The sequence below is a fragment of the Ranitomeya variabilis genome, chromosome 4 (genome assembly GCF_051348905.1).
Source record: "Ranitomeya variabilis isolate aRanVar5 chromosome 4, aRanVar5.hap1, whole genome shotgun sequence".
Classification (NCBI taxonomy): Eukaryota; Metazoa; Chordata; class Amphibia; order Anura; family Dendrobatidae; genus Ranitomeya; species Ranitomeya variabilis.
In genome coordinates, this window is record NC_135235.1 from 470565209 (window position 1) to 470588488 (window position 23280).

General features: G+C 45.8%; 1 protein-coding gene and 1 long non-coding RNA gene across 2 annotated transcripts in view; one reads left to right on the forward strand and one right to left on the reverse strand.

Moving 5' to 3' along the window:
- The window catches only part of LOC143765265 (proton channel OTOP2-like), a 177083-nt gene that overhangs the window by 24850 nt on the left and 128953 nt on the right, over nt 1-23280 (reverse strand). The window lies entirely within an intron of this gene.
- LOC143769040 (uncharacterized) lies at nt 15633-17374 on the forward strand. Its single transcript, XR_013214178.1, has 3 exons — nt 15633-15716; nt 15795-16146; nt 16307-17374. It is a non-coding gene; the product is annotated as an uncharacterized LOC143769040 (long non-coding RNA).

The following is a 23280-nucleotide window of genomic DNA, read 5'->3' on the forward strand; positions in this document are numbered from 1 at the left end:
TTTCAGCCCAACCTTTCATCTTCGGAAAGACTGTCGTTGGAGCAATTGGCGTCTGACAAATCTCTCATCATCAAACCGGCGGATAAGGGGGGAGCAACGGTAATAATGGACAGAACTGATTACCTGGAGGAGGTGTACAGACAGCTGGGGGATACCGCGGTATATAAACTTATACCACGTAACCCCCTCAATGAACTGGCAAAAAAAATCGCACCAATCATTGACTATCACATGCAAACTGGCACCATAGACAGTAAGATGAGGGATTTTCTCATCAAAAAGGACCCTATAACTCCCATCCTGTACATCCTACCCAAAATACATAAAAGACTAGTTAAACCTCCGGGTCGGCCCATTGTCTCCCTGACTGACTCAGTGCTCTCACCACTGTCCATAGTATTAGAGAAAATTCTCACTCCACTCGTTAAAACCACCCGGTCTTTTCTTTTGGACACTGGTGAATTCATCCAGGTCATAAAAACTTTGGGCCCTATATCTCCCTCTTCTCTCCTAATCACATGGGATGTAAATAGTCTCTATACATCCATCGTCCATGATAAGGGCCTAGCCGCTACTGATAGGCTCCTGCTAGACAATAAAGTTGATATCAAAATTCGTCACTTCTGTGCGGACCTGTTAAACTTAGTCCTGAAGGATAATTACTTCTTGTTCCAAGATTCCTTTTATGCCCAGCTACAGGGTACTGCAATGGGCGCGAACGTAGCGCCCCCGTACGCCAATGCGTACATGGCGGCTTTCGAAAACGACTTTGTGTATGAACACCCTCTGTTCATCGCCCACTGTAGGGTATGGCGCAGGTATATTGATGACATTTTCTGCGTGTGGGATGGCCCCCTTGAGTCATTAATAGCCTTTGACCAACACATCAACAGCATCTGGCCCGAACTCGGTTTCACGTTACAACATGACAAATCCAAAATCAGCTTTCTAGATACTCTCATTTACAAGGAGAGGGACGGTCGCCTATCCATTGATTTATACACCAAGCCAACGGACCGTAACGGCCTCCTGTACTTCACCAGTTGCCATCCACCTTCCATAAAAAATTCCATCCCCAAGTCCCAATTCCACAGGGTTGAAAGGATCGTCTCGGATGACAAGATCAAAAAAACGAGACTGGGTGAGATGGAACAAAAATTCTCCAACCGGGGGTATCCGCAGCATATCCTCACAGAGGCCAAACGCAATACCTCAGTGGTTAGACCTAAAGATGACCGTAAGAGAATTCCTTTTGTCTCTACATTTCATCCCTTCTCCAATATGGTACAGTCTACCATCAGGAGACACTGGGGTATCCTTACAAAAAGCTACCCGGGTATTCCAGAATTCAGAGCACCTTTTATGCCCTGCTACAAACGAGCTAGAAATCTTAGGGATAAACTGGTCAAAGCGGACATTGGCTCTAGCAATAGGGTCCCCAAACAATCGTTCTTACAAACCCAGAGACAAGGCACATTCCCGTGCCTGAATTGCCTACAGTGCAGCAATGTCCAGAGGGGGCCCTCAGTTTCTCACCCTCAGACGGGCAAGGCCATTCCCATAAAAGGTTTCTTCACCTGCGAATCCACACATGTTATTTACGTCATCAAATGCCCCTGTGGGCTGGCATATGTGGGTGAAACCACACAGCCAATTAGAGATAGGGTGGCCCAACACAAATCTACAATCCGCTGCAACAAAACACACCTGCCCCTCCCATACCATTTTTCCAAACAGAACCACAATATCTCTCAGCTCCGCTTCCAGGTCCTTGAACAGGTAGATACTCCAAGAAGGGGCCAAAGCCGTGTCAGTTTACTCCTCAAAAGGGAGGCTTACTGGATTTATTCTCTGCAGACCTTAGAACCAAAGGGACTCAATAGAGACTACGACGTCTCGGCATATTTGTAACATTGTACATGTATGTTGTTTGTTTTTAATATAGATTTACAGCACTTGTTTGTAAAATGTAACATTGTATTTATTGTAGGTGTCCCTAACCTGTGTTCTTATCTGTCTCTTTCAACAGAACCGTTAAATGCACCTCTCGCACGAAACACTGCACACGGTATAGTATGCACTGTATGCCTTTATATATAGGGTTAACTAGTTCTCTATACAATCAGGGTGACCCATGCCAGATGCCCTTAGGATATTCTATCCCTCACCAAGTAGTTATCCCTTGTCCTCCTCATCCTGCCTGTTCATTCCCACATGCTGCGATGCAGCCGCACATTTATTCATTCTGTCCCCTGGAGCTCTCCACGCTAGCGCCGGCTGCTCCCTGTGCTCATCCCCACTGTCAGCCCCATCGGCTCTTCTGCGCATGCGCCGGTTCCTCCGGTCACATGATCCGATGACGTCGGGCGTCAGGTGACTCTCCTCTGCGCGCTTTTATACCCGGAAGTGCTGCACTTCTCCTAGCAGCCCCGGGAGCGCCTCCTTGCACAGCAGCGCAGCGTCTTCTCCACCCCTGGCAGCGGTACCATCCAGGTAATACCACAACCGGTCCCAGCCCTCCGCGGGCTCTGCCTCCATTCCATTTTGACCTTGGCTCTGGTCCCACTAATTCCTTTGCCCATACCTTTTGTCTACAGCGCTCCTCACCCTGCGAGCACCTCGCTTCATCACAAGCACCGTATACTGCCGTCCATTATCCCAGGTATGGCTTCCAGGCCTAGGACAGCCGTCCTTGGTACCCCCACAGCTGTCTCATGAGGTCCTATGTATCATTTTACAGGCGCCTTGCGTTCCCGCTCCTTGGCTATACACGCAGTGTGTGACCTGCACACACTACCTGTGTTCTCCAGGTAAACCTCCCTGGACCATGTTTGGCCCTATACCATATAGCAGCAGTCTGGGTTCATAGATGGTCACCCCTCTAGTCTCTTTTGGCATGCATCCCACAGGACATCTTGTGCTCCTTCACTGTGCAGCTCTTTTTCGTCTTCAACACTCTGACGCGTATTCTCTCTCCTTTTTACAGGTAGCTCACTGTGCATATCCCCACACCCACTAGTGGAGGGTAGTCCACTTCCCGTATCCTTTATCTAGGACAGTGCGTTTAATGTTATAAGCGGACCCACCACAAGGCCACATCCCGATGTTTTCTCATGTTACCCGTTCTATGTTACCTGTTTATATTCTCTCTCCCATTTAGTATAACCTTAACACGTGTACACTTTCCAGCACTTTTTTTTTTAACAGGACTCACGACTCACGCAGGTTCAGGCCGGATCCATCCATCTCTGCTACCTGCGCTGCATGCCACTATTTATGTTTGTATGCAGACTGTCTTTTTCATTAGTATAGTATTGATTACATACTTTGTTATTTGTTTCGCATGTATTATTGTGCAACAGTATTATCTTTATTCAAAAGCATTTCTCTTGTCTCTTTTGTATATACACTGCAGCATTGACAACCGTATCTGATGAAGGTCTCAGTTGTCGAGACCGAAAACGTTTATATGTTGATCTGGATGCACTAAAATAAAAATCTACTTTTTGAATCTTTCAACAAATTTCTCCTGAGTGCCAAGAATTATTGTATTTGCTACCTACGGGTTGGATCCCCTACTTGAGCACCTCCCAAGAATCCCTGAGTGCCGTGGTCACTACTTCCCAATGGGACACAAATATCGGAAGTGATCCTGGATGGTTCCCAGGGTCTGAAGGAGAGGAAACTCTCCTTCAGGCCCTGGGATCCATATTCATGTAAAAAATAAAGAATAAAAATAAAAAATATGGATATACTCACCCTCGGACGAGCCCTGGCTGTCACCGCTGCAAGCGTCTGCCTCCGTTCCTAAGAATGCAGAGTGAAGGACCTTCGATGACGTCGCGGTAACGTGAGCGGTCATGTGAGCGGTCACATGAGCAGTCACGCGACCAATCACAAGCCGCGAAGTCATCGCAGGTCCTACACTCACTGCATTCTTAGGAACGGAGGCAGACGGTTGCACCTCTGCGAGCCAGGGGCCGTCGGAGGGGTGAGTATATCCATATTTTTTATTTTTATTCTTTATTTTTTACATTAATATGGATCCCGATCCCTATTCCCGATATCGCAAAAATATCGGAACTCGGTATCGGAATTCCGATACAGCGAATATCGTCCGATACCCGATATTTGCAGTATCGGAATGCTCAACACTAATGACCATGTGATATTTCAATTTTTCTTTTTTAATGAATTTGCAAAAATGTCAACATTTCTGTTTTTTTCAGTCAAGATGGGGTGCAGAGTGTACATTAATGAGAAAAAAATGAACTTTTTTGAATTTACCAAATGGGTGCAATGAAACAAAGAGTGGAAAATTTAAAGGGGTCTGAATACTTTCTGTACCCACTGTACAGTATATACAGAATAAGGCCATGTTCACACGTTCAGTATTTGGTCAATATTTTACCTCAGTATCTGTAAGCCAAAACCAGGAGTGGATGAGAAATGCAGAAGTGGTGACGTGTTTCTATTATACTTTTCCCCTGATTGTTTGGCCACGTTCACAAGTTCAGTATTTGGTTAGTATTTTCCATCAGTATTTGTAAGCCAAAGTCAAGGAGTAGAACAATCAGAGGAAAATTATAATAGAAACACGTCACCACTTCTCTATTTATCACCCACACCTGGTTTTGGCTTACAAATACTGATGTAAAATACTGACCAAATACTGAACGTGGCCTATCTCTTCTGGTTTTGGCTACAAATACTGATTTAAAATACTAACCAAATACTGAACGTGTGAACGTGGCCTTAATACAGATACTAAGAATTACACCCAGTATACAGGACAGGAGAAGTGGTACTGTGCAGTGTGTGTGTGTGTGTTTTGTGGCTCCACACTATTTACTATATGTGTGTACTGTAACAATTCGTGGACTATGTTGTAGCACATCCTGTGGAGCTGTGATATAGTTATTTACTGGGCACTGCACCTGTGTCTATAATTTGTAGTGGGGAGTTCACGCCATATACAGGTCCTTCTCAAAAAATTAGCATATAGTGTTAAATTTCATTATTTACCATAATGTAATGATTACAATTAAACTTTCATATATTATAGATTCATTATCCACCAACTGAAATTTGTCAGGTCTTTTATTGTTTTAATACTGATGATTTTGGCCTACAACTCCTGATAACCCAAAAAACCTGTCTCAATAAATTAGCATATCAAGAAAAGGTTCTCTAAACGACCTATTACCCTAATCTTCTGAATCAACTAATTAACTCTAAACACATGCAAAAGATACCTGAGGCTTTTAAAAACTCCCTGCCTGGTTCATTACTCAAAACCCCCATCATGGGTAAGACTAGCGACCTGACAGATGTCAAGAAGGCCATCATTGACACCCTCAAGCAAGAGGGTAAGACCCAGAAAGAAATTTCTCAACAAATAGGCTGTTCCCAGAGTGCTGTATCAAGGCACCTCAATGGTAAGTCTGTTGGAAGGAAACAATGTGGCAGAAAACGCTGTACAACGAGAAGAGGTGACCGGACCCTGAGGAAGATTGTGGAGAAGGACCGATTCCAGACCTTGGGGAACCTGAGGAAGCAGTGGACTGAGTCTGGTGTGGAAACATCCAGAGCCACCGTGCACAGGCGTGTGCAGGAAATGGGCTACAGGTGCCGCATTCCCCAGGTAAAGCCACTTTTGAACCATAAACAGCGGCAGAAGCGCCTGACCTGGGCTACAGAGAAGCAGCACTGGACTGTTGCTAAGTGGTCCCAAGTACTTTTTTCTGATGAAAGCAAATTTTGCATGTCATTCGGAAATCAAGGTGCCAGAGTCTGGAGGAAGACTGGGGAGAAGGAAATGCCAAAATGCCTGAAGTCCAGTGTCAAGTACCCACAGTCAGTGATGGTGTGGTGTGCCATGTCAGCTGCTGGTGTTGGTCCACTGTGTTTCATCAAGGGCAGGGTCAATGCAGCTAGCTATCAGGAGATTTTGGAGCACTTCATGCTTCCATCGGCTGAAATGCTTTATGGAGATGAAGATTTCATTTTTCAGCACGACCTGGCACCTGCTCACAGTGCCAAAACCACTGGTAAATGGTTTACTGACCATGGTATTACTGTGCTCAATTGGCCTGCCAACTCTCCTGACCTGAACCCCATAGAGAATCTGTGGGATATTGTGAAGAGAAAGTTGAGAGACGCAAGACCCAACACTCTGGATGAGCTTAAGGCCGCTATTGAAGCATCCTGGGCCTCCATAACATCTCAGCAGTGTCACAGGCTGATTGCCTCCATGCCACGCCGCATCGAAGCAGTCATTTCTGCCAAAGGATTCCCGACCAAGTATTGAGTGCATAACTGAACATTATTATTTGATGGTTTTTTTGTTTGTTATTAAAAAACACTTTTATTTGATTGGACGGTTGAAATATGCTAATTTATTGAGACAGGTTTTTTGGGTTATCAGGAGTTGTAGGCCAAAATCATCAGTATTAAAACAATAAAAGACCTGACAAATTTCAGTTGGTGGATAATGAATCTATAATATATGAAAGTTTAATTGTAATCATTACATTATGGTAAATAATGAAATTTAACACTATATGCTAATTTTTTGAGAAGGACCTGTATATAATATGTTATAAAGCATGGTATGGAGCTGTGTGTATATTATACAGTATGGATATTCCTGTGTATATAGTATAGAGTCCACACTATCTAATATATACACAGCACTATACTATATACAGATATCTACACAATAAGGGTATGTTTCTGCGACACCTGCTAGGGCCGAGGGGTACAGCGGTGACCCTGTCCGTGGCCCTGGGCGCGCAATAACAATAATGAGGGAACGTTTGTAGGGGATTTCACGTGACGCCACATGTGGTGTTCAGCAATGGGTAGCCGACGCTGCTTAAAGGGACCGCTGGGGCCGATGGTGTCACAGCTGAGATGGTTCTGCTCCCCACAGGTGGAGCAAGGCCCTGGGGCTACGAGTACAGTCTATCAGGGATCGTGGGTGTTGGGGTGCAGGACTGAGGGTGCTGGAAAGGACTAGAGGACACAAGGGCAGCAGTTTTCTTTACCTTTAATTCCTGATTGAAGGTGCAGTCCGGAGCACAGGTAACAGGTGGTATTGGAGATCAAGGCAGCCTGGAAGCAATGCAGAATACACCTAGCCAGGTGGGGTTGGAGGCCTCTCTACTGCGCTGTTCTCTGGGTTCTTCATGTTTTATGCACTACTCAAGTCCTTCTCTCAGTCTGTCCATTAAATGGAACACTACCCGCATGGCAGGCAGCTTGAGCCTGTTCCAGGTGTCACTCACTCGTAGTGACGTTGGGCCCTTGTATGCTGCTGTACCTCAGGGTGTCAGCTGGGGCCAGGAGACCTGCAATCTCCTGCCCTCTGGTTTTAGTTGCTGGGCCTGCAGTTCCCTCACAACCACAGACTCCGGTGTCCAGTCTTTGGTGCTCAGTCCTGGGGTGAGCTCAGTCGCAGCTCCAATCCCCCAGGTTCTCCTCACTTGCCTCTTCCGCCTTCACTGCCTCAGACTCTGACTAAAAACTCACTAACCCCACCTCCAGCCCAGAACTTATAGGGAAGCTCCCCTGAAATCAGGTGTTAGAGCTTCCCCTTCTCGTCTGGAGTAGGAAAGGTGTTGCATGCTGATGTGCCTGGAAAGGGGATCCCTCCTTGCTTCCAGGCATGACATCACCCCCTGTGAGGGAGGCAATGCCCCTGTGGCAACAGGACTCCTGGGGTGCCACATTTCCACAGTCCATATTGGCAGCGCTTTGGACGCAGATCCGTCTAAAGCACTGCTGGCTTTTGTACGTGCGTGTAATCCGCATGTGTTCTTTGAACCATGCAGAATCACTGCGTCCTATACAATGGACTGTGATATTTATCTTGCGGAAACTGAGCTTCTCTGCAAGATAAACGTGCTTCGGTCTAGAAAGACGCAGGCATCCCTACACACATAATGGAGATGGGATTTCATAAAGTCCTCTCCACTATGCTGTAACATCTGGCAACTGCAGATTGGACTGTCATGGGCAGCCCAATCTCCAGACCTTAACCCCATTGAAAACCTCTGGAATGTAATTAAGAGGATGATGGTTAGTCACAACTAGTGTTGAGCGATACCGTCCGATACTTGAAAGTATCGGTATCGGAAAGTATCGGCCGATACCGGCAAAGTATCGGATCTAATCCGATACCGATACCTGATACCAATACAAGTCAATGGGACTCAAGTATCGGACGGTATCCCTGATGGTTCCCAGGGTCTGAAGGAGAGGAAACTCTCCTTCAGGCCCTGGGAACCATATTAATGTGTAAAATAAAGAATTAAAATAAAAAATATTGCTATACTCACCTCACCGAGGGAACCGGCAGCGTTGTTTGCTTAAAATGCGCGCTTTTCCTTCCTTCCGTGACGTCACGGCTTCTGATTGGTCGCGTGCCGCCCATGTGGCCGCGACGCGACCAATCACAGCAAGCCGTGACGTAATTTTCAGGTCCTTCTAGGCATTCAGTATTTTAAAATTACGTTCTGACTTTGTGATTGGTCGCGTCGCGGTCACATGGGCGACGCGACCAATCACAAGCCGTGACGTCACGGGAGGCAGGAGACGCGCGCATTTTAAAATGCGCGCGTGTCCAGCCTCCCGTGACGTCACGGCTTGTGATTGGTCGCGTCGCCCATGTGGCCGCGACGCAACCAATCACAGCAAGCCGTGACGTAATTTCAGGTCCTTCAGGATTTTAAAATTATGTTCTGGCTTGTGATTGGTCGCGTCGCGGTCACATGGGCGACGCGACCAATCACAAGCCGTGACGTCACGGGAGGCTGGACACGCGCGCATTTTAAAATGCGCGTGTCTCCTGCCTCCCGTGACGTCACGGCTTGTGATTGGTCGCGTCGCCCATGTGACCGCGACGCGACCAATCACAAAGCCGGGACGTAATTTTAAAATACTGAATGCCTAGAAGGACCTGAAATTACGTCACGGCTTGCTGTGATTGGTCGCGTCGCGGCCACATGGGCGGCACGTGACCAATCAGAAGCCGTGACGTCACGGAAGGAAGGAAAAGCGCGCATTTTAAGCAAACAACGCTGCCGGTTCCCTCGGTGAGGTCCAGGCTGCGTCGGAGAGGTGAGTATAGCAATATTTTTTATTTTAATTCTTTCTTTTACACATTAATGTTGTTTCGATACCGATACCCGATACCACAAAAGTATCGGATCTCGGTATCGGAATTCCGATACAGCAAATATCGGCCGATACCCGATACTTGCGGTATCGGAATGCTCAACACTAGTCACAACCCATCAAACAAAGAAGAAATGCTTAAATGTTTGCGCCAGAAGTAGTGTGAAAGACTGGTGGAAAGCATGCCAAGACACATGAAAGCTGTGATTAAAAATCATGCTTATTCCACAAAATATTGATTTCTGAACTCTTCCTGAGTTAAGACATTAGGATTGTTGTTTCTAAATGATTATGAACTTGTTTTCTTTGCTTTATTTGAGGTCTGAAAGCACTGTTTTTTTTTGTTGTTTTGTTGTTTTGTTTTTTAGTTTGACCATTTCTTCTTTTCAGAAAAAAAATACACAATGTATTGCTTGGAAATTTGACATGTTGTCAGAAGTTTATGCACATGTCCTCCATATATACTTAAAGTGCCCCTGTAAGCAGGATTGTGCTCAGTAACCTACAGACAGTGTCAGGTCGGCGCCATTATACTGATTAAAAGGATACCTGGTGGTGAAATCCGTCTTGTGGTTGTTGTTTAATCTTTATTTTTAGTTTAGAGTTAATTATATTCTTGTGCTAAGGGGAGGCTTGTGGGGGGTCTGCATGTGGTGCTCTAAATAGGTATTCATGCGTATGGCTTCTGACAGGTCACTTATCTCTCAATGACCTTCGCCCTATTTACATAATGAATATTAATAATATTGGAAAAAAATTCCCATTCAGCAGGCAGACGCCAGCGGTGGCACCTGCACTGCAGCATGATCGCATATGTACTGTGTGTATAATTCATTTGTTTGAAGTTATCCTGAAATTCATTTAAAAAAAATCCATTTGAAAATGGTGCTTGCACAGTAGCAACTATCGGTGTATATAGAGTTAATCCGATAGATACTACTGCGCAGGCGCGGGCGGGGCCATCTTGGAGGAGGACATTTTTTTTCTCTACAAAGATGGTGCTGCCAGCACCTACTCCATAGCAGCTGTCAGATCACTGATAGCTGCTACTGCGCAGGAGTGGCTAGCGCCATTTTCAAACAGATTTTTTTTTTTAATAAGTTTAAGGGTGACCTCAAACAAATGAATTATACACACAGTACATATGCGATTATGTTGCAGCACAGGCGCCCCGGCCTGCAGGATGATATTTTTTCCCTCAAGATACACAAGCAGGGGTGGGATTCAGCCGGTTCTCCCCGGTTTGATGGAACCGCTTGTTAAAATAGTTGCCAGTTCCCCGAACCGGGGAGATTCAGAGCCGTGATCCGGTACTACACCTCTCACTGGGGAGTCACGATTTGAGAGTGCCCCGTGGTCCAGCACTGCAGAGCTGCATCCCTCCACTCACAGAGAGCCGCACATCACATACATGGCTGCCGCTGCTCTGTGCGCGCCACACAGGACCTGTGATGAGGTCACCCTGTTTGTAATGACTGTATATAATATATGAGTTTCACTTTTTGTATTGAAGAACAGAAATAAATTAACTTTTTGATGATATTCTAATTTTGTGAGAAGTACCTGTAAGTGTGGGATATACTCCTAGGAGTCACCTTGTGAAGACACCTGCTTTCATTTAAGGGTAAAATGAGCCTGGAGCTTATAAAACAGTTTGGTTGGCACTAAATTTTGTGACTGATATTTTGGGGGATCAATGTGTTTAAAGGGGTTGCCCAACTACTAGGACAATGACAACCGTTTCTTGATCAAAATGTTTGGCCCACATAAAATAATAAAGCCTCCAGTCACCTCCCGTTACGGTGCCATTCCCGCGGTGTCGCCACTTGCGGTCCCAGGATTTGCATGCACTTGTTGAGACACGTGAGGCCGGTGCCCAATTAGTGCCGGCGTCACTGTCCCCACCTTTGGACAAATCAGACATAAAGAAGAAGTCCGGGCTGCAGCTTGTCTCAGAATTCCTCTTTCTGCTCAGGAGGCGGGGATAGTGACGCCAACACTGTTTGGGCGCTGGTGTCACATGTCACAACAACAGCACGAGAGCCTGGGGAGACTGAGTGCCGACACTGCAGGAATGGCACTGGTACGGGAGGTGAGTATAAGCTTTATTATTTTATATAGTTCAAGCGAGGGGTATGAGAAGAAGCTGTCCAAGTACTGGACAACTTATTGAAGTATTTATAGGTCATAATGGCTTGCAATTTGAAAAATTGTGTTTTATAGCCTTCCTTTATACAGGAAGGCAGAACCTGACTAGGTTGGAATTTGGAACTTCCACTACATAGAAAATAATCCCAAGGAAACTAAATAAGAGCTTTACATTATCCTTGACATCTTTATGAGTTGGGACACTTATTCATACTGGTTTTAGTAGAGAGTTTTCCCATGAAATACATTTATTAACTACCCTGACAACAGCTAGAAACGGTTAACCTGAATTTTGTTAAACATTTGGATTTTTACATAACATTGTCACAGATTTTAAGCTATGCATTGTAAGTGTGAAATCAAAGATTGCAAAAGACTGAGTACACTGTGGACCTGAATATTTACTGCATACTGTTGATTTTCATGAGTTCACATACAGTACTGTGCAAACATTTTAGGCAGGTGTGGAAAAAATGCTGCAAAGCAAGAAGGCTTTCAAAAATAGAAGTGAAACTACCGGTAGTTTATTTTTATCAGTTAACAAAATACAAACTGAATGAACAAAAGAGAAATATAAAACATCAATATTTTTTGTGACCTCCCTTTACCTTCAAAACAGCATAAATTCCAGATCCAGTTGCACAAAGTGTAGGAGTGTAGTCAGGTGAATGAAGAACCAATTATACCAAATAGGTAATAAAGATCACCCTTTTCCTATACAGATTGAAACACAATCATTAACTGAAACAAAAACAGCTGTGTAGGAGGCTGAAAGCTGGTGTAGGATCAACCAAACTTTGCTACAAAAGGTAAGGCTATAGAAGACTGCAACAAGACACAAGGTAGTTATACTCAGGGCTGCCACTAGGAATTTCAGGCACCATACTGGCAAAATTTGTAGGGCCCCCTAGAGACTCCGCCCAGGCTCCACCCCAGCCCTGCCTCCACCCCTTGAACTGTCCACAGTCAAAAGATTTTTTAAGCTGCCGCCACGACAAATTAGACTCTTTTGGCCGGGCACTACTCTACTTTAACCTATTAAAAATTTGTTAAAATATCCAATACAATATAGGTATATTTTTATTTATTTTTCAATTTTTAAAATGACCAATAATATCACATACAGCGTCAGACTGGAGCACCTTGGGCCCACCAGAGAAAATCATTCTTGGGGCCCACTATGTAGCTACATAGAAATAGATACAAGACCACCAATTGTGCTGTAAAAAGCGCTAATATCAGGGTATAATATAAGGTAGTACACGTCTTAATTATGCAGCAAGGTTTGGGGTAGCCCCCTCATAGAATATAATGTCGCCCCCTCATAGAATATAATGTAGCCCCCTCATAAAATATAATGCAGTCCCCTCTCATAGAATATAATGCAGCACCCCACAAAATATAATGCAACCTTCTCAGGTATAATGCAGTACCTCACCATAGAATATAATGTAGCACCCTCATAGGGTATAATGCAGCCCCCCTCATATAGTATAATGCAGCCCACCACAGAATATAATGCAGCCCCCCATAGAGTATACTGTAGTCCCCTCATAAGAAGAAAAATGGTATAAAACAGCATTATTACAATCGTTATCGTTACAATATCTGCTGTCCATTATAGACTTTATATCGACTAGTCATCATACATATATACGCGAGGATGTGGAAACCACAAATGCGACCAACACAGTCAAAATTATATACAAAAAACTTTTATTGTCTCATAAAAACATACTACACAAATCTACAGGTAAAAGTGGGAATGGTAGAAGGCACGTGCAAGCAACGGACATAAAGTGCAGCTGTGCAAAAACCATGCAGATAAACAGAGAGAACCACCTAGAAAACTATTCGTCAATTATCCATATATATCAAGGCATATTAACCCTGGGGGAGGTGCCACTAGTCAAAAAAATGAACAAAAACCACTATCATGAATGTGGTACAGAGATATATCCTATCAGTATAGTATATTATCCTATGTTTATAAGGCTATTGCTAGGAGGGATATTACCCTTCACTGTAGGAAACATTAGTTATACCTGCTGGAATACATAGCCTAGAAAAACTGCCATATCTAATTAGTGGATGTCTTCCATCCTGCCCCCGTGTCTCCCATTGTGCACCCTTGTCTCCCATTCTGCCCCGTGTCTTCCATCCTGCCCCCATTGTCCAATCCTGCCCCCGTGTCACCAATCATGCCCCTGTGTCTCCAATCTTGCTCCCATGTCTCCATTCCTGCCCCTGTCTTCATTCCACCTCTTGTCTCCATTCTGCCCCGTGTCTCCCATCCTGTCCACGTGTCTCCCATCCTGCCTCCATGTCTCCAATTCTGCCCCCGTGTCTCCAATCCTGCCCCGTGTCTCCAATCTTGCCCCATGTCTCCATGCCTGCCCCTATGTCTCCAATCCTGCCCCATGTCTCCAATCCTGCCTCTTGTTTCCATTCTGCCCCTTGTCTCCCATCCTGCTCCCATGTCTCCTTTCTGCCCTGGGCCGCTTTCAATAAAAATAAAAAAAACTTTCTTCTTACCTTGCTGCGCTCCTGCGGTGATGATCCCTCCAGGCGTTTCAAGCGCGTAATCGCTGGTGAATAACAATGACTTCATACACCTGCAACGTGCACGCTGACATCAGCTGCCAGCCTCTGATTGGCTGGCAGCTTTAACCATTGCCGTGTGGGCCCGATCAGGCTCAGTTACTGCACCAGCAGAAGCCTGCCGCTAGGGCCCAATCAGCAGAAGAGAAGGGACCCGATGCGGGCCACCTCTGCTGATTGGGCCCCATACGCCAGTTAGGGCAGTAATGTCATGATGGCAGCCCTGGTTATACTGCATTAGCAAGGTCTCTCTCAGGCAAAGATTTCAAAGCAGACCACAGTTTAAAGATGCGCTGTTCTAGCCCATTTAAGAAACAACAAGAAATGGACAACTTTCATTGGTGCAGCAGATGAAAGGCACATCATGCTTACTACCCTTTAAAATTGAAAGATGTTCAGCAGTGCCATCAGCTGAGAACTGGCAGCAACCAGTGGGACTCAGCTACACCCATCTACTGTTTGGAGAATATCTGGCCAGAAGTGAACTTCAAGAAAGATTTGTGGCAAAAAAGCCATAACTTTGACATGGAAACAAGGCCCAGTGACACTGCAATGAAAAAAACATAGGCACTGCAGTGCAGAAAAATGGCAGTAGAATATTTGGGCCAGTGAATCAAAATTTGAAATATTTGGCAGTGACAGAAGGCAGATTGTTCACTGAAGGGCTGGAGAGCAGTACAATAATATGAATCTACAGGGAACAGTAAAGCATGGTGGAAGCTCATTGCAAGCTTGTGGTTGTAATTCAGAAAATGGAGTTGGGGATTTATCCATGATTAATTGTGTCCTCAATGCTCAGAAATACGAAATATACTTATCCATCATGTCAGAGGCATAGCTAGAAGTTCAGTAGAGTGCTTGCTGCTCCGGTCCTGTTGCTGCTGTCCTATTTACTCCGTACTCATTTTTTTCTATTCCTTGTAGACTGTTTGTTGCTCCGGTCCTGGTGCTGCTGCTGTCTTCCTGGTGCTGCCGCCTTCCTGTTGCTGCGTCTTTCTGGTGCTGCTGTCCTGGTGCTGCTGGATGTAAGTATAGAAGCTTTGAAAATGTCTGTTTCTTTTTGCAGACTACACTCTGCACTAATTTTTTTCTGTTCCTTGTTGACTGTTTGCTGCTCCGGTTCTGTTGCTGCTGTCTTGTGTACTCTGTACTAATTGTTTTCATTTCCTTGTAGACTGTTTGCTGCCCCAGTCCTGCTGCTGCTGCCGTCTACCTGGTGCTGCCGCCTTCCTGTTGCTGCCGACTTCCTGTTGCTGCCGACTTCCTGTTGCTGCCGTATTTCTGGTGCTGTCATCCTGGTGCTGCTGCGGTCCTGGTGCTGCTGCGGTCCTGGTGCTGCTGTCGTCCTGGTGCTGCTGCCGTCCTGGTGCTGCTGCCGTCCAGTTGCTGATGCCATCCTGGTGCTGCTGCCATCCTGGTGCTGCCTGACTGCTGTGCTGTTGGACTACTGCCTGTAATGTAAGTATTGGTGTCCATGGTTCTTTTTTTTGTGCTACATTGTGTTTGGCTCTTAAGTTAAATTTTTCTTATCTGTTCTTTTCTCTAGTGTTTCACTTGACTACTCTTCCAACATGTCCTCCACTGAAGCTTCCAAAAGTGGTCATGACACAGATTATGTAATCACATTTGATTTACTGATTGGTATGTATTGACTGTCAATACTAGACTTGTTAAATCATGTATTTTCTTTACAGGTACCTGACAGTGCAGAAGAGCAGGAGCAGTCTAGTGGAAATGATTCTTCCCAGGGTCTTCGGCCTCAAGTTGCTGAGGATGAAAGATGGGGTGTAAGTAGCCTTTATCATAGTTGTAATTGAATTTATTTTTAGTTTTACTTACAAATTTTTTTTGTATTTCATCTATAGATTCCACAACGTGAGGAAGGACAACCGGATATCGATAACAACGTCCTTGTTCAGCTTGCACAGCGAGCGTTGTGGGACCCTTGTGATCATAATCATTTCAACTCAGCCTTGATCCGACGACTCTGGGAAGAAGTGGCCAGATCACTGTTGGATGATTGGGACCATGCAAGGCCACAAGTCAGAAAGGATTTTCCTAAGTATTGCAATGTGGTCTTTTACGCGTCGGTTTTGCTGTAAATGTTGGGGTCTTTTTACAATAATTTTTTTTTCCCCCTTCACAGTGAAGAGAATAAAAGTTTGTTGGCATTCGATGAAGGATTGCTTCAATAACGACATGAGAGAGGAGATTCGGGTTCGTAGTGGTGCTGCTCAAATACTCAGAAAATAAAGTACCATCAGCGGCTTTTTTTTCTGAGACCTGCGCTTGCTCAGTGAACACGTCTTTGTGTTGTCTTACTGTTATTTAAACTTTTAATTTTTTTACTAATGTTTTTCATTTATATTCCACACAGAACCTGGTGCAGCACCACAGAACCTGCATCGTCATCTGTTGGAGCGGCCCCTCATCGACCAGCCAACGAACAGGCCCAGTCCCGATCATCCACCAGCGATGGAGCAACCAGGCAGGCTTCACAGGCTGGGGAACAGGAAGCCGGTCCATCTGGTTTTCCCCTCTCCCAGCCCTCTGCCACTACTTTACTTGGGTCTGCTCGCCAGCGGCAGAGGGCCTGTGAGAGGTCAGTCATGTCCGAGTTTATTCACTTAAGCTCGGTCTTCCAGGCTGGGATGAAGGCGGTTGTAGAAAAACTGGATAGAGGGTTCACTCACGTGAACACACTTTTCCAGGACGTCCAGAGACGCCTTAACCGCCTGGAAGCCGACCTTAATAGACCAGTGTGACATTATAGAACGGGGAGTGACGCAAAATCTTAGTCCTGATCTCCAGCTGTATGTGATGAAGGCCTGTCAAGATGCTTTCACCGAGGCCATGCAGTGGTCCCGATATCAGCAGCAGGCACAAAGTTCTTTCCCTACAGGGCAACAAGCTCCAGGACAGCATCAGTGGCACTATCCACCACCACCACAACCACTGCTGGATAATAGGACTGTTCCAACGGTACCCAGCTACACCATGCAGCCGAGTGCAGCAGCACAGTCTTCCTCTTCAACCACGCAGCCGAGTGCAGCAGCCCAGCCTTCCACTTCTACCATGCAGCCGATTGCAGTAGCCCAGACTTCCACTCCCACCACGCAGCAACAGGAAGCAAAAGGCCAAGGAAGCAGCAAAACAAAGTCCAGGAAACATAAAGCTGCTAAAAAACATTAACCACCTCCTCCACCCTCACCTCTGAATGTGTCTTTTTTCCAGTCTGTCCACACCTTCCCTTGGTTCTTTCCCATCCAAAGTGTCAATCCCTTCCAACTTGTTTTCCAATCCTAATGTGTCCTCTTCCCCCAATGTGTCCTCTGCCAATGTTTCTGACCCCATCCTCCAATTGTCTGCCACTTCTACTTCCCCTACTTCCCCAACAACTCCAATCCTACCATCACAGCCTGACACCCCCCAGGTCCACCATGTAACTTCCTCCCACAGAACCCGAAAGTAATCACATTTTAAATTTTTTTTTAAATGTTAAATTGTTTTTATTTTTGTTAATAAAAATTCTTTTGATTCCTTTTGATTCACAAAAACTGTCTCACTGTGTTTTCTTTAGCTCTTTATTTATTTAAACGTGTGTATTGTTGAGTGTATTGTTGAGTGAAGTATTAACGGATATTACAGTTAAGGTGTTTATTATTAAAGTTACATTCAAGGTGTCAATATTACAGTCAGAAAAAAGTACAGGTACATAACATTTCAGGTACATTTGACATATTTATAGCTTAAACCATTTCATCTTGCCATGACACACGTCCAATATCAGAGACAAAGTAGGTAGCCAATTTATTCCTCATTTGGGCAACTTCCACTGTAGTCCTCGGAGGGTGAGCTGTTGTGAATTCTGCTTTTGGGCTCCCTCCGGTGGTTGTAGGTGGTAATGCAGTTGTCCCTGAGTTGCAGTCCTGGTCAGGTGTATCTGCTGATTGCAGTTCTGACTAGGGTATTTAGGCATGCAGGATTCATTAGTCCTTGCCAGTTGTCCATGGTTGTTGGGAGGTTTTGGTCCTGGTTTGGTTCCTTCTGCCTTCTGCCAAATCAGCAAAGATAAGTGTCTGGTTTTGTTTCTGTGGCACACATGCTGTGTGCTTAATAATTCTGTGCTATTCAGTGTTTTTTTGTCCAGCTTAGATTGTGTCAGTATTTTCTCAGTCTTGTTGGATTCTCTGGAGTGGCAGATATACATTCCATGTCTTTAGTTAGATTGTGGAACTTTTTGTATCATCTGCTGTGGATATTTTTGGAAGGGTTTTTAATACTGACCGCTTAGTATTCTGTCCTATCTTTCCCTATTTAGCTAGAGTGGCCTCTTTTGCTGAATCCTGTTTTCTGCCTGCGTGTGTCTTTCCTCTCCTACTCACAGTCAATATTCGTGGGGGGCTGCCTATCCTTTGGGGTTCTGCTCTGAGGCAAGGTAGTATTCCTATTTCCATCTATAGGGGTATTTAGTCCTCCGGCTGTGTCGAGGTGTCTAGGGTTTTTTAGGCACACCCCACGGCTACTTCTAGTTGCGGTGTTAGTTCAGGTTTTGCGGTCAGTACAGTTTCCACCTACTCCAGAGAAAGTTCATGCGGCTCCAAAGTCACCGGATCATAACAGTGAGCATGATAATTCGACAATGTGGTATTAACAGGTTCCTCAAGTTCGAAGTGTGGTTGCTCTTTTGCCAGGAAGTAATTATGCAGAACAACACACGCTTTCACAACCTCATCAATTGTCTCTATTTTAAGGTTATGTGCACACGCTGCAGAATGGTGTGCGTATTTTTCTGCACTGTTTTTGGAAAATTCGCAGGTAAACCACACTGCAGATTTACAGCGGAATTACTGCAGATTTACTGCGGTTTTTGTGCAGATTCCATCTGCGGATTTCTATTGTGGTGCTGATGAAAACCGCTGCGGAATCCGCACAAAGAATTGACATGCTGTGGAAAATAAGCCGCTGCGTTTCCCCGTGTTTTTTTCTGCAGCATGTGCACTGCGGATTTTATTTTTCATAGGTGTACATGGTACTGTAGACCTCATGGAAAACTGCTGCGGATCCGCAGTGTCAAATCTGCTGCGGATCCGCAGCAAAATCCACAGTGTGTGCACATAGCCTAAGATTGATTGGTGTTCCCCAAAATGCGCCATTTAGCTGCCAGCAAACTAAAGTCACACTTCACAGTTCTTCGTGCCCTTGTCAGTCTGTAGTTGAAAATCCTTTTGGAGTGATTAAAGTCCTGACTTGAGTATGGCTTTAAGAGGTTGGCACACATTTGAAACGCCTCATTCCCAACAACAAATGGCATTGGCGGTCCTTCAGTGTTCGGAAGAGGTTGTGGCGCTGGAAAATTAAAATTATTAGCATACAAACGTTGTCCCATGTCAGAGTTTTTGAAAGTCTGTGAGTCATTTCCTCATCCAAATGAGCCAACATCAACAAATCGACATTTAGCATCCGCAATTGCCATGAGAACAATGGAAAAGTATTTTTTATAAGTGAAGTACTCGGATCCACTTCCAGCAGGTTTTAGAATCCGAATGTGTTTGCCGTCCACAGCCTCCACACAGTTTGGAAAATTGCAAATGTCCTTGAATTTTTCTGCATTTTTCAGCCACAGTTCAGTTGTGGGTTGGGAGAGGAATTCTGCATGCAGAACATCACACAATGCACGGCAGGTGTCTCCAACAATCCCAGAAAGGGTGGACAGTCCAATCCGAAATTGAAAATGTAAGGATCTTAATGTCTCTCCGGTAGACAGAAATTTGAGGAAAAGAAAATGGGGAAAGAAAGTCAGTATATGGCTTTTATAACAAGTATATTAATGACAGGTGTTTCTTTTTTTAAATTATGTTCCTTAGGGTCACCAACAGACGTTCCTCAGCAGGAATTGCTCTAAGAAGTTGCTCGTCCTGCCTGGTGATGGATCCTCGCACACAATGCAGCAATTTATCGAAGCTCTGTTCAGGCATCCTCGTGTATTAAAAAAACTTTTGCGGGTTTTCATGAAGCTCGGTGTACAATGAGTAGTAGGCTCCACGGCTCTCTTGGACTTCAACAATGGGGTGTTGTCAATAGCGATAACGACGTCTTCTCCATCTTTCTTTTCTCCTTTCTTCCTCACAAGCCACAGCAAAAGCCAATTTCAATGATAAATCCAGATTCAGATTGAAGCTCTCCTCACTAAGATCCATCCTGCAGGAGGATACAGCATCAAAAGAAGAGGATTTAATCTGTGCAGGGTCTATATATAGAAATCCCATAAGCCACGCCCATTGGGAAATAGCGTACGCATGCGCATAAACAATGCAGATGGAGCGCCCCCACACCGCCGCAGGGCCGAGGGGGTACCCGGAGCCGGGCCTCTAGTTCTCAGTCTCGGGGTTGTCACGGTGGCTAGACCCGGTCCGTGGCCCTGTCCGTCAGTGGGGGACGTCCGGTGTAATAGGTGGTAGTAATGGTAGCGATGTAGCGGTGCGGTTGTGGGGTGTAAGTCGCGGTAAATAACGAGGACACCAGGTTGCAGTCTCTTTACCTCTTTACTGGAGATCTCTGAGTCCTCAGTCCAGAACACGGTTCACCAGGCTACGCAAGTCCGGCCGGTCCAATGGCACCTCCAGAGTTCTCCTCTCAGGTGGAAATCTGTGCCTTCCTTCTAGCGCTATGTGTTGTAGTCCTTCCCTGCTGTGCTTACGGAAAGTAACCCCACAACGGTTGTGTCTGTTTCTTAAGTTCCCTCACAACTCGATTTGATGTTCCTCTGTAATCCACCCCTTCCCTGTATTCAGGTTGGAATGGCACCCGTTTGTCAGGTAGGCCTGGAGTTCTTCCGGGACCCTAGAGTCGCCCCTCTCCCGCAATTGCCCCCCAAGACTTCATAGGTGATATGTGGTAGACAGCCCGCCTGAGACCGACTGTCCTGCCGCTGTTTGGAGTATGGCTTGAAGCTGTATTCTAATCCACTCCCTCGGCGTTCCGGCCACCGGTATTGCGCCTCAGCAAGGTGCTGCCTCTTTCAGCACAACCCCTGCTGGTATTCTCCTTCTGCTTGATCTCGTTTCTCACTCAGCACAATCTGTCTCGCTTCTAGTCCTTTCTTGAGTCCCGCCGCTTCCAGGAGCCTGCGCGGACCCGTTACGTTCTTTCAATGCCAAGCCTCTGCCAGGATCCCACCCCTGGCAGAGACCCTACAGTCTCTCCCTTCACAACACCCCCTGCCACAGGGTGTTGCTCCGTTCAATCCCGTCAGCGTTCTCACTAACTTCCTGCCTGACCCCCAGTTTACCCACTATGGTGGGGAGTGGCCTAATGAATAGCACCCTTAGCTCCCCCCGGAGGCCCAGCTGTGAAACATATTGGTGTCTGTGATACCTGATTGGAGGAACTCCTTCGGTGCCATCGAACGTACCATGGCTCCCCTTAGCGGCGAAGCCACAGCACTGCAACGACTAGGACTCTGGGGCGCTGCACTCCCCCCTGGTTAAACACAGTACTCCGGGACTGGGAAGAAAAACAACAATACAGATTAGCAAAAAGACATACAATTTTGTTGAGTGCAAAACAATAAGTATACTTGAACAGGCTTCCCTTTATGGGAGGTGAGGACACTTCTAACGTTACAAACATAGTCAACATTATAAATTACAGGCTATGCATAACTCCTGTTACCCAACCGGGTATTCTACTTAGTGCAAATTCTGGAACAATAAATTAACATTGCCTTTAAGAAACATACACTCTTAGTTTACCAAAGGCCTTCCTATAATCACATTACAGGGTAAGGTAACTTCACATTCTCCTACTTTGAACCTGCAGGACCGCCTGTCCCTATGGCACCAGACCTACTGCCTCTCCTTTCTTTTACAGGACCGCCCCGTTCAGCCAGGGCCTACTGCCTTTCGCTACTATACATAGTATAGACATAACATTCCTTTCGTTTAAAGAACTCTGAGCCAGCTCTACTCGGCTCCTTTAAGGACTCACTCTCTAACCCCTACGGGTTCGCTTTCTGTCCTTAGTAACAAAGTAACTTTCTATGGGGACGCAGGGTTTACCTTCTATCCTCACCTTCATCATTACTTCTTTACTTTCAACTATGCAGATCTCTACTTCTACCCCTGCGGGCTCTCTGCACCTTTCAAAACATTATTCAGGTTTCACATTTCAAACAAATTGAACACATTTAACTTTTCATGTAAAACAGTTACATTTCTTTTCAAAGCATCATCATGGCATTACTGTTCTGCAACAGTATCTTTCTCAAGTTCAATTCTTCACATCCCCTTTAAGAGGGGACCAAGTCTCTCTGAGGTAGCTCGTTCTCTCAGCCTACCAGTCCATGCAAAGGTTCCAGCATTGATATCTTCGCAAAGTGTCTTTGGCTAAAACCAGTAGGACAAGTATCTTCGCAAAGTGTCTTTGGCTAAAACCAGTAGGAAAAGTATCTTCGCAAAGTGTCTTTGGCTAAAACCAGTAGGAAGCACCTTTAAGAAGGTGCAAACTATTTACAAAGGAAGTTCGAATCATGCACAGTCCATGATTTCTGCAGTTCTTTAAACTTGGTGCAAAAACTTCAGAAAAAGGAAAACAAACAAAGGGGATCCCGGGTCAACAGAGGGATCCATTAACCCTGGGCGGGTTTAGCAGCAACTTAAAAGAACAAACAGTAACTATTTACATTTTCATGGTATCGAGGTTTACTCTTTTTCAGGCGGCTCGGGCTCCTGCCCCCCAGCCACCGTGGTGCCAGCGTCCGCGGTTCGAACGTGAAGATGAACTCGACTGGCCAACTCGGTGGCCGCAACCAGGCGCACCGTTGCAATGGTGACAAGATCGGGTGCTCCTGGGACCAGGTCCGAGGCAGTAAGGGTCGCGGCTCCAGACATACACCGCCGAACATTCCGTGCATACCACCCGAGCGGGTTCTGGTGGCGGCTGTAGGTCACCGAATCCCCCTTTTGCAATGGTTCTCCACTTCGGCCACAGCAGGGAGCCCTCACGTTACAGTGCGCAACAAAAACGTCAGTATCCAATCCTGGCTCGTGTATGAGGCCCCAACCTCTTCTTGCATGGTAGGCCAACACAGTGCCCCGCCTTGTCACGTCTCTGTCGTCCCATGCCGGAGGGAATTGTTGTATTCTCGATGGACCCATCGGCTCGGCCTCTTTCCGGCCTTTCCACTGTAGAATCAAGCACTGTCTATATTGTTCCCACGTAAGCACCGCAAGAGTGGTCCCGTTCTCCTGGGATCCATCTGTCCCAACCCAGGGGCTGTCCCACCGAAGAACTACTCCATCTAGACTCACATCCACGGGCTCTCCCACTCTAGTCGACAGCGGTGGCACC